The sequence below is a fragment of the Triticum urartu genome, chromosome 6, assembly GCF_003073215.2.
Source record: "Triticum urartu cultivar G1812 chromosome 6, Tu2.1, whole genome shotgun sequence".
NCBI lineage: Eukaryota > Viridiplantae > Streptophyta > Magnoliopsida > Poales > Poaceae > Triticum > Triticum urartu.
The window spans coordinates 226,505,496-226,517,635 of record NC_053027.1 but is presented as its reverse complement, the minus strand read 5'-3'; positions in this window follow the sequence as shown (position 1 = coordinate 226,517,635).

Genomic DNA, 12,140 nt, shown 5'->3' with positions numbered 1-12,140 from the left:
TAGCGTGTTTCTCCTGTGCGCGCTACTGCTACTACCGCGCTGCTGCTAACTGTTCTCCACTCGCTACTGCTAATTTTAGTAGTTTTTTGTTTTTTTCGGCATATTTGTTTTGTATTTGAACATTCTTTATAGAAGAATCTTTAGCACATACAAATGTCATCATGATACACATACAAATGCCTGCGCGACCACAAATGTAATCATAGCATATATATACAAATAGTCTCATCATAATCATCATCCAACACAAAGTGGTATCTTGTCACCATCTCGAAAATAGCGATACATGCAAGTCTCGAATACTTGCAACTACAACGTCATCCATCTAAACAAAGGTATACGCAAGAAGAGCTATCACTATGAGTGAGAGTGGAACTATGCAGTACATGAGGTGGCGGTTACGAGTCCTCTCTCGCGCTAGCGTGAACCTCTAGTAACTAGCTTCTCCTTCTTGTCTGCTTTTGAAGCCTTTATGACTGGCACCCAAGAACCCATTCACTTGCGCCTGACACTCATGCCACTCGTTGTACACCCCCGGAACCTTCCCTTTGTACACGACATAGCACTTCCATCTCGCCATCAAGAAACTAGGTACCTGCTAGAGATGCATGTTCATGAAGAGTTTGTACAATCATATATATGCAACAAAATATACTAGAGCAACACCGAAAAAGAAAGGGTTATCAACTAGATGCAACATATAGTACGCAAACCATCATTGAGGCCGACCTGCAAACCTTGCTTAGCAGTCAAATAGTCGAGGTACTCTTGTTCACCCTCATAATCCATCTCGTCTGCATCTTGGTCAGAAGGCTCAGTTTCTTCGTTGTTGGACATGTTTCCTATGATTAAGTGTCCTCGTTTATTTCTAAAATTATGAATAAATGAGAAATGACATAAAAAAGAAATCTATGTGCCAGCACTCGATATGCCAACTATGTAGCACAAATCATGCCTTTATTCACGACAAATTTCGGCATGACCTTTGCTAAAAAATGGACATATCGAGCGACTGAAATTCACCGGAATGGAAATGAATCAACATTCCGGCGTAACATAGGCCACTCGGATCATTTACCAAAATTGAACCAAAACATCACAGGTCCAAATGACATGTTCAAATTCCAAACATGACATGTCCAAAACATGACATATCCACATATCACATGTCCAGTTCAAATTTGCATATAAATTTAGCCTACCTAAATTTTATTTAACAAGGGATGTTGATTTGGACAATTGCTAAATTCATAACTAAATAGATAACCTAATTAACCTACTGCCCTAACTAAAACCTAAGTAAATTAACCGAAGAACCCTAGCTAGCAGAGAGAGAGGGGGGGTTTACAGAGGGTGCAGGGGCGAGGAGGCAGGCCCGACGACGGCCGAGGTTGGGAGGGGAGGAAGCAGAGGAGGGAGGCGAGGGCTGACGCGTCGGGGCCGAGCGCCGGGGTCGGGGGCGAGGGCCGGGTCGGGGCGAGCGCCGGCCGGGGTCGGGTGCGAGCGCCGGGGCGCGGCAGTGTGAAGGGGGAGAGAGTGGGGATTTGGGGGGAAAAGAGGCGGGATGAAGCAGGGAGAGTGAGAATTTTGGGTTAAGTGGACGTAGCAGTAGCACGTTTAGACAAAACGCGCTGCTACTACCTTCACTAGCTGTAGCGCGTTTAGACAAAACGCGCTGCTACTACCTTCACTAGCTGTAGCAGTTTAGATAAAACGTGCTGCTACTACCTTCACTAGCTGTAGCGGTTTTATAAGGAAATCGCTACTGCTAGCTTGACTGTAGCTATTTTATAAGGAAATCGCTGCTGCTAGTTTTCCTTTTTCTTTTCCTTTATTTTCTCCCACTTTTATTTCCCGAGAGCAGTGAATGAAGGGAAGGCAATATATATTTCATCATTTGAAGGTTAAATATGTATGGTTTGTGTTCTGGTTGCCAAACGGGTTCATGCCATCGGTACACGCGTCGAGCATGATGTTCCTTGCATCACATTCAAAATACCGATAGAAACTGTTCAACGCTATCCACTCGCTTCCATCCTTGACGTGTCTCAGCTTCAGATCATCTCCATTGTCGGGTTTCTTCCTCTCCGCATGCCAGCGCATTAGCTTTGCTTCCTTGGGATCTACAAAATACCTCTGGAGACGGGGAGTGATCGGTAAGTACCATACCACTTTCTGGGGACATTTCTTCCTGGCCTTCTTGCATCAAGAAGCATTGCACACCGGACAACTTGTTTTTTCCGCGTGCTCCTTCTGATTAATTATGCAATCATTGATGCACGCATGGTATCTAACGTGTGGCAGATCAAGAGGGCACACGATCTTCTTGGCCTCATCAACACTACTAGGACATAGATTACCTGCGGTAAGAACATCCTTTAGGTACTTGAGATGCTCATCGAGGCTAGTGTCGGTCCATTTGTTTTTATCCTTCGTCTTCAGGAGTTGGAGCGTGAAACTCAAGTGGGTCACCTCAGGATTGCAACCATCATACAATGGAGTGTTCGAGTCTACCACAAGTTGCTCCAGCTTAGCCTCCTCTCTAGAAGCAGCTCTCTCAGTACTCGTCTCCTTGCGAAGCAATGCTTGAACATGAGGGTCCCGCATGATTGAACTTAGTACCGACGAACTCAGCTGCGTGGAGTCCATGTCGTCCTCTCCACCGCCATGTCCGGCCCCTTCTCCGCCGCCATGTCTGGCCCCTTCTCCGCCGCCATGTCCGACCTCTTCCCCGCCGCCATTATCGATCATCTCTTCGTCTTGCCCCGTGTCATCATTGCCTACCCCGTCGGCATCCTCAACATCGTCATCCTCGTCTTCAATTATCCACCAAGTATAGCCATCCATGAAACCAGTCATGAGCAGGTGCGCTTCGACACGACCATCGTCATGGGGGTCGAGCCAAACTATTCCTTTGCATTTTTGACACAGACATAAAACCTGTGTCCGGTTATTTTCTTTCATGTCCTGCACTACCGACCGCAACCACCTGTCCACCATCGTTCCACTAACCATCGTCAACTCTGCACGGTAATATAATAAACAAATTGATTATAAAAATGCGTGTATGCATCAAAGTCATACAAAAATTCGGCATGACCTTCCTTAAAAATAGGACATATATAGATCTAGAGTTTACCCGGAATTCGCCGAAACGGAAATAAATCGACATTTCGGCAAAACATAGGCAACTCAAAAGCACAATTTGGCATCAACTCAGGCCACACACACAATTTCCATAAACATATCACACACACATAAACATATTTCCATTTTGCAAAAGCATGAAATTTTAATCACCTATATCTCGAGATCGAGCACACAGTGGAGATGATGATGTAGGGAGATCAAAAGTGCACAAAGCTCTTCTTGACAAAGATAGATCTAGTTAGGGGGAAAATAGGTCACTTAACTAAATACTACATCTACCTAGCTACCCAATTTGGGAGGAGACAACTTCAACTAGTGGAGGGGGAAGGAAAAAGAGAAAGGAGATGCATTAATGGAGGTGGTGTAGTTAGGTAGGAGTAATAAAGAGAGAGAAAGGTAGGTAGAAGAGGGAGAGTAATGGGGGAGAAGTATTGAGGAAGAATAAGAGTGAGAGTGGGAGAGGTAGGGGAAAGGCAGAGGATGGGGAGGGTGGGTGGGGAGAAAAGGTGGTGGGTGCGGGTTAGTAGTAGCGCGAGACGTAAACTGCGCTGCTGCTAAGAAAGTAGCAGCAGCGCGCTTTAGGTACAAGCGCTACTGCTAACCGGGACCAAAGTGTGCCAGATTTGAAAATTAGAAGCAGCGACCTCAGAAAAACCGCGCTACAGCTACATCTATAGCAGTTGCACGGCTCGCGGCACCGCGCTGCTGCTAAATGGAGTTGGGTGGGCACTGTCGGTCCATATTTGTAGCAGCGCGGGTTACTCCGAGCGCGCTACTGCTAAGCACTTGTCAGTAGCGGGTTTTCCACACCCGCGCTACTGCTAATTAGCAGTAGCGCTCCTTTTTGAGCCGTGTTGCTGCTAAGATTCTGTGTATAGGGTTTTCCCTAGTAGTGAAAGTTCAGATTGTCTGTGCTTCCTCTTATGTACTCGAAAGTTTACTCGTACAAGCATTAATTTTAGATAGAAGTACCTTCGACTGAACACCATTTATCAGTCTGTCCCCTAGGTAATTAAAGTTCGTCCATGGATCATATTGGCTGTGATCTCAATCATTTGGATGCATAAACATACTGAACATGTGTATATCTGAATCTTTTTGTGAATTATCTATGAATATTGTTGTGTGATCTATCAATCATTTGGGTCCATAGACATCCTGAACTTGTGTATATATGAATCTTTTGAGTTGTTGATTGTGAATGTTGGCTATGAATATGAACGTGTCCTGTGAACCTGAGTTTGATACGAATGTTTACCTTTTCTATTGTACTTGTGTGTGAACTTGTTAGTATGCCTAGTGTGGGGTCCTGATGTGCTTCTTCAGTCGTGCCGCCGATCCCCTCTTTAATCCAGTTCGCTCGGAGATCTGGTATCATTTTTTTCTAGAGGGCGAACAAATATCAGCTAGGTCTAGGTTTTGTATTTTAACATGCGTAGCCCACGACATACGGTGACAGTGGTTTCAACTTATTTTTTGAGGTCCATAGCAGCCTATGGGCTTTTTCTTAAAGATTGGCAGCCCAATGTATTTTTTAACCACATTATATATATATATTTATATTATTACTATTATCATATATTTTATAGAGACTTATATATACATTATAAAAACATCCCACGTGTTATTAACTTATAAAAGTAAATGTTTAACAGAAGTTGGCAAGGAAAATCCTGGTTGTTTTTGACTCATGGGCAAGGAAAATCCTGGTGATTGCATACAAAAGCTTGCGAAGATTTTAAGGACAAATGTAATAATAAGGCACTCATTTTTATTTTGAGCAATAACTCGCTAATTTGTTAATTATGTATATAAAAAATGTGCCTCTCCGGTTTATTTTTTGATATTAATTGCTCCTTCTATCATAACATTATATATATAACGAGCCCAGCTAATTCGTGTATTTGAAGGAAGTGCAAATGGGCTGGGATTCCTTAGAAAATATAAACGGGTCGCATTGACGCGAAATTATTTGTTCACCCAGCCCAGCAAATGGACTGTACATTCTAGAAAACATGGGTTAAATATATGCCACATTTTCGCAAGCTGACATGTGGGCCAATAGGTCGAAGCCTATGCAGGGCGTTGTCAACTTGGTCAAAAATGATTATGACATCCACATCCATTGGATTTATATCCAACGGCTGGCATGCACCTTCAATCTCTCGTCTTCTTCCTCCAGCGTCGCCAGGAACGCTTGGTCCGGACTCCGGCGGCTAGCGGCTCTGCTTAGAATGCATCGCTGCAAAGCGCTACCCCACCGCCGGCCAGGCTATCCCTCCACCACTCCACACCTCCTATTATTCTCCACCGACTGCAGCCCCACGCCGCACTAGAACCAGTTATAACCCTTCTCCTCCTCTCAATCTGTGACTCCACTGCCGTGTCTTCCCATCTCCGAGTCGTTCCCGTCCGGGGCCTCGCCGTTTTCCACTGCCTCGCTGTGCTTGGTGCGGCCTGGTCAACAAAGGAGAGTCATCGGAAGAGGACTGGATGTGGAAAGCCTGACGGCTGGGACCCACGAGGTCCATGGTCGCTTGCATGGAAAGTTCCTCCTTATTAAGCTGAAAAAATGTTTCCTCCACCTGACAGCTGGGACCCACTGGCTGTGTCTTCGCACCGAAGGAAGTGCCTCCTTGTTGTGCGAAAAAATTATTCCTCCTATTGGGGATATAACTACCAGGTATGACCCGCCCAGGAGGGGCCGGGTCAAACTCCATGGCGTGTTACTTAAAAGAAGCCCGACGAGTATACAAGGCGATGGTTCATGATAAAGCTTGTAATAGGCCCAAGCCTAGAGGCGGCTTAAGGCCCGTAATTGTAAGCCACCATGTATGGATAAGACTTGTAAAGTAAGGCATCTAAAAGAAGTCACCGAGTCAGACACGTTGTATGAGCCGACCGGGACTCTGTAGGCCGTAGGGTGTCAACCCGTGTATATAAGGGGATGAACCGGCGGCAGCTTAGGGCAAGAAACAACAGATCGAGAGCCAAGCTAGCTTATTGCGCTCCTTGGTCATCGAAACCAAGCAATACCACAACAACTGGATTAGGCTTTACCTTCATCACAAGGGGCCGAACCACTATAAACCTCTCGTGTCCTTTGTCCCGATTAACCCCTTTAAGTTTCCTAGTTGCGATGGCTCCACGACTAAGTCCTTTCACTAGGAGATCTGCAGTGACAATTCCAAGACAGTTGGCGCCCACCATGGGGCCAGCGCACGGTGGATTTGAGTTCTTGAAGGGCAGCTTCGAAGGGCTCAAGGGATACGCTGTGGGCCGGATGACCAAGAGTCATCGTGGCAAGCTCTACATCAACGACGCAGGCTGGGGCCTGATACGTCCATTTTGCATCATGCTTTTATATCGATATCTATTGCATTATGGGCTGTTACTACACATTATATCACAATACTTATGCCTATTCTCTCTTATTTTACAAGGTTTACATAAAGAGGGAGAATGCCGACAGCTGGGATTCTGGGCTGGAAAAGGAGCAAATATTAGAGACCTATTCTACACAGCTCCAAAAGTCCTGAAACTTCACGAAAGTTATTTCCAGAATATATAAAAAATACGGAGCGCAAGACGTACCAGAGGGGGGCCACTCACCAGCCACGAGGGTAGGGGGCGCGCCCTACCCCCCTGGGCGCGCCCCCTGCCTCATGGGCCCCCTGGTGGCCCTCTGATGCCCACCTTTTGCTATATGGAGTCTTTCGTTGAGGAAAAAAATCATAAGGAAGCTTTCGGGATAAGACTCCGCCGCCATGAGGCGGAACCTTGGCGGAACCAATCTAGGGCTCCGGCGGAGCTGTTCTTCCGGGGACACTTCCCTCCGGGAGGGGGAAATCATCACCATCGTCATCACCAATGCTCCTCTCATCGGGAGGGGGCCAATCTCCATCAACATATTCACCAGCACCATCTCCTCTCAAACCCTAGTTCATCTCTTGTATCCAATTCTTGTCTCTAAGTCTGGGATTGGTACCTGTAGGTTGCTAATAGTGTTGATTACTCCTCGTAGTTGATGCTAGTTGGTTTATTTGGTGGAAGATCATATGTTTAGATCCTATATTCATATTAATACCCCTCTAATTATGAACATGAATATGCTTTGTGAGTAGTTATTTTTTTTTCCTGAGGACATGGGAGAAGTCTTGCTATTAGTAGTCATGTGAATTTGGTATTCATTCGATATTTTGATGAGATGTATGTTGTCTCTCCTCTAGTGGTGTTATGTGAACGCCGACTACATGACACTTCACCATTATTTGGGCCTAGAGGAAGGCATTGGGAAGTAATAAGTAGATGATGGGTTGCTAGAGTGACATAAGCTTAAACCTAATTTATGCGTTGCTTCATAAGGGGCTGATTTGGATCCATATGTTTCATGCTATGGTTAGGTTTACCTTAATACTTCTTTTGTAGTTGCGGATGCTTGCAATAGGAGTTAATCATAAGTGGGATGCTTGTCCAAGTAAGGACAGCACCCAAGCACTGGTCCACCCACATATCAAATTATCAAATTACCGAACACGAATCGTATGAACGTGATGAAAACTAGCTTGACGATAATTCCCATGTGTCATCGGGAGCGCTTTCTTCTATATAAGAGTTTGTCCAGGCTTTTCCTTTGCTAAAAAAAGGATTGGGCCACCTTGCTTCACTTTATTTACTTCTGTTACTTGTTGCTCGTTAGAAATTATCTTATCACAAAACTATCTGTTACCTATAATTGCAGTGCTTGCAGAGAATACCTTGTTGAAAATGACTTATCATTTCCTTCTGCTCCTCGTTAGGTTTGACACTCTTACTTATCGAAAGGACTACAATAGATGCCCTATACTTGTGGGTCATCAAGACTCTTTTCTGGCGCCGTTGCTGGGGAGTGAAGCGCCTTTGGTAGGTGGAATTTGGTAAGGAAAAATTTATATAGTGTGCTGAAATTTACTGTCACTTGTTATTATGGAAAGTAATCCTCTGAGGGGCTTGTTCGGGGTACCTTCACGCTGACCAGTAGAGCAAAGAGTTGCTCCTCAACCTACCGAACCTACTGAAAAAAATTCTACTTTGAAATTCGTTCGGGTATGATAGAAAAACTGCTAGCTAATCTTTTGCAGGAGATGGAACATTACATCCTAATGAGCACCTAATATATGTGGACGAAGTTTGTGGATTATTTAAGCTTGCAGGTATGCCCGATGATGTTATCAAGAAGAAGGTCTTGCCTTTATCTTTGAAGGGAGATGCATTGACATGGTATAGGCTATGTGATGATATGGGATCATGGAACTACAAACGATTGAAATTGGAATTTCATCAGAAGTTTTATCCTATGCATCTTGTTCATCGTGATCGTAATTATATATATAGTTTTTGGCCTCGCGAAGGAGAAAGAATCACTCAATCTTGGGGGAGGCTTAAATCAATGTTATATTCATGCCCCAATCATGAGCTCTCAAGAGAAATTATTATTCAAAAAATTTATGCTCGGCTTTCTGACAACAATCGCACCATGCTCGATACTTCTTGTGCTGGCTCTTTTATGATGAAGACTATTTAATTCAAATGGCATTTATTGGAAATAATTAAACGCAACTCTGAAGATTGGGATCTCGACGAAGGTAAGGAGTCAGGTATCACACCTAGGTTTGATTCTGTTAAATCTTTTATGGATACCGATGTTTTCCGTAAATTTAGCACTAAATATGGACTTGACTCTGAGATAGTAGCTTCTTTCTATGAATCTTTTGATACTCATGTTGATCTCCATAAGGAGAAGTGGTTTAAATATCATCCTCCCATAGAAGTAAAAGTAGCTGCACCAATTAAAGTTGAAGAAAAGACTATCACTTATAATGATCCTATTATTCCTACTGCTTATGTTGAGAAACCACCTTTTCCTGTTAGGATAAAAGATCATGCTAAAGATTGAACTGTGGTTCATAAAAGCAATATTAGAACCTATACACCTCCTGAGCAAGTTAAAGTTGAACCTAATATTGTTATTGTTAAGGATCTCTTGGCTGATAATATTGATGGGCATGTTATTTATTTCTGTGATGAAACTGCTACAATTGCTAAACCTTGTGCTAAAGATAAACATAGACATGTTGTAGGCATGCCTGTTATTTCTGTTAAAATAGGAGATCATTGTTATCATGGCTTGTGTGATATGGGTGCTAGTGCTAGTGCAATACCTATTGACTTATACAAATAAATTATGCATGATATTGCACCTGCTGAGTTAGAAGATATTGATGTCACAATTAAACTTGCCAATAGAGATTCTATTTCTCCAATTGGGATTGTTAGAGATGATGAAGCCTTGTGTGGGAAGACTAAATATCCTGCTGAGTTTCTTGTTCTTGGTTCCCCACAAGATAGCCTTTGTCCCATTATATTTGGTAGACCCTTCTTAAACACTGTTAATGCTAGGATAGACTATGAAGAGGATGTTGTTACTATTGGTTTAGGTGATATGTCTCATAAGTTCAACTTCTCTAAATTTTGTAGACAACACCGTGAAGAGGAACTGCCTAGTAAAGATGAAATTATTGGTCTTGCTTCTATTGCCGTACCTCCTAGTGATCCTTTAGAACAATATTTGCTAGACCATGAAAATGATATGTTTATAAATGGAAGAAGGGAAATATATGAAGTGTTCTTTAAACAGGGACCTATTCTGAAACACAACTTACCTCTTGAAATCTTAGGGGATCCTCCTCCACCCAAGGGTGATCCCGTGTTTGAGATTAAACCATTGCCTGATACTCTTAAATATGCTTATCTTGATGAAAAGAAGATATATCATGTTATAATTAGTGCTAACCTTTCAGAGAAGGAGGAAGAAAAATTATTGAAAACTATGAAGAAGCACCATGCTGCTATTGGATATACTCTTGATGATCTTAAGGGTATTAGTCCCACTCTATGTCAACACAAAATAAATTTGGAGAAAGATGCCAAACCAGTTATTGATCACCAAGGACGACTGAATTGAAAGAAGTGGTAAGAAAAGAAATACTAAAGCTCATTGAGGCAGGTATAATTAATCCCGTTGTTGATAGTCAGTGGGTAAGTCATGTCCATTGTGTTCCTAAGAAGGGAGGTATTGCTGTCGTTCCTAATGATAAAGATGAATTGATTCTGCAAAGAATTATTACAGGTTATAGGATGGTAATTGATTTTTGCAAATTAAATAAGGCTACTAAAGAAGATCATTGCCCATTACCTTTCATTGATCAAATACTAGAAAGATTATCCAAACATACACATTTTTGCTTTCTAGATGGTTATTCTGGTTTCTCTCAAATACCTGTGTCAGCTGATGATCAATCAAAGACCACTTTTACTTGCCCTTTCGGTACTTTTGCTTATAGACGTATGCCTTTTGGTTTATGTAATCCACCTGCTACCTTTCAAAGATGCATGATGGCTATATTCTCTAACTTTTGTGAAAAGATTTGTGAGGTTTTCATGGACGATTTCTCCGTTTACGGATCCTCTTTTGATGATTGCTTAAGCAACCTTGATCGAGTTTTGCAGAGATGTGAAGAAACTAACCCTGTCTTGAATTGGGAGAAGTGCCACTTTATGGTTAATGAAGGTATTGTCTTGGGGCATAAAATTTCTGAAAGGGGCATTGAAGTTGATAGAGCTAAAGTTGATGCTATTGAAAAGATGCCATGTCCCAAGGACATCAAAGGTATAAGAAGTTTCCTTGGTCATGCCGGCTTTTATAGGAGGTTCATTAAGGACTTCTCAAAAATTTCTCGGCCTCTGACTAATTTATTACAAAAATATATACCATTTGTCTTTGATGATGATTGTGTAGAAGCATTTGAAATACTTAAGAAAGCATTGATCTCTGCACCTATTGTTCAGCCACCTGATTGGAATTTACCTTTTGAAATTATGTGTGATGCTAGTGGTTATGTTGTAGGTGATGTTCTAGGGCAAAGAGTTGATAAGAAATTAAATGTTATTCAACATGCTAGTAAAACTCTAGACAATGCCCAGAGAAATTATGCTACTACTGAAAAAGAATTCTTAGCAGCTATATTTGCTTGTGATAAGTTCAGACCTTATATTGTTGATTCTAAAGTAACTATTCACATGGATCATGCTACTATTAAATATCTTATGGAAAATAAAGATGCTAAACCTAGACTTATTAGATGGGTTCTCTTGCTATAAGAATTTGATTTGCATACTATTGATAGAAAGGGAGCTGAGAACCCCGTTGCAGATAACTTGTCCAGGTTAGAAAATGTTCTTGATGACCCACTACCTATTGATGATAGCTTTCCTGATGAACAATTAAATGTCATAAATGCTTCTCATACTGCTCCATGGTATGCTGATTATGCTAATTACATTGTTGCTAAATTTATACCACCTAGTTTCACATACCAGCAAAAGAAAAAAAAATTCTATGATTTAAGACATTACTTTTGGGATGACCCACATCTTTATAAAGAAGGAGTAGATGGTGTTATTAGGCGTTGTGTACCTGAGCATGAACAGGAACATATCCTACGCAAGTGTCACTCCGAAGCTTATGGAGGACACCACGCTGGAGATAGAACTGCACATAAGGTATTGCAATCTGGTTTTTATTGGCCTACTCTCTTCAAGGATGCACGTAAGTTTGTCTTATCTTGTGATGAATGTCAAAGAATTAGTAATATTAGTAGACGTCAAGAAATGCCTATGAATTATTCACTTGTTATTGAACCGTTTGATGTTTGGGGCTTTGATTATATGGGACCTTTTCCTGCCTCTAATGGGTATACACATATTTTAGTTGATGTTGATTACGTTACTAAGTGGGTAGAAGCTATTCCAATTAGTAGTGCTGATCATAACACCTCTATTAAGATGCTTAAAGAAGTTATTTTTCCGAGGTTTGAAGTCCCTAGATATTTAATGACTGATGGTGGTTCACATTTTATTCATGGTGCTTCCTGTAAAATGCTTGCTAAGTA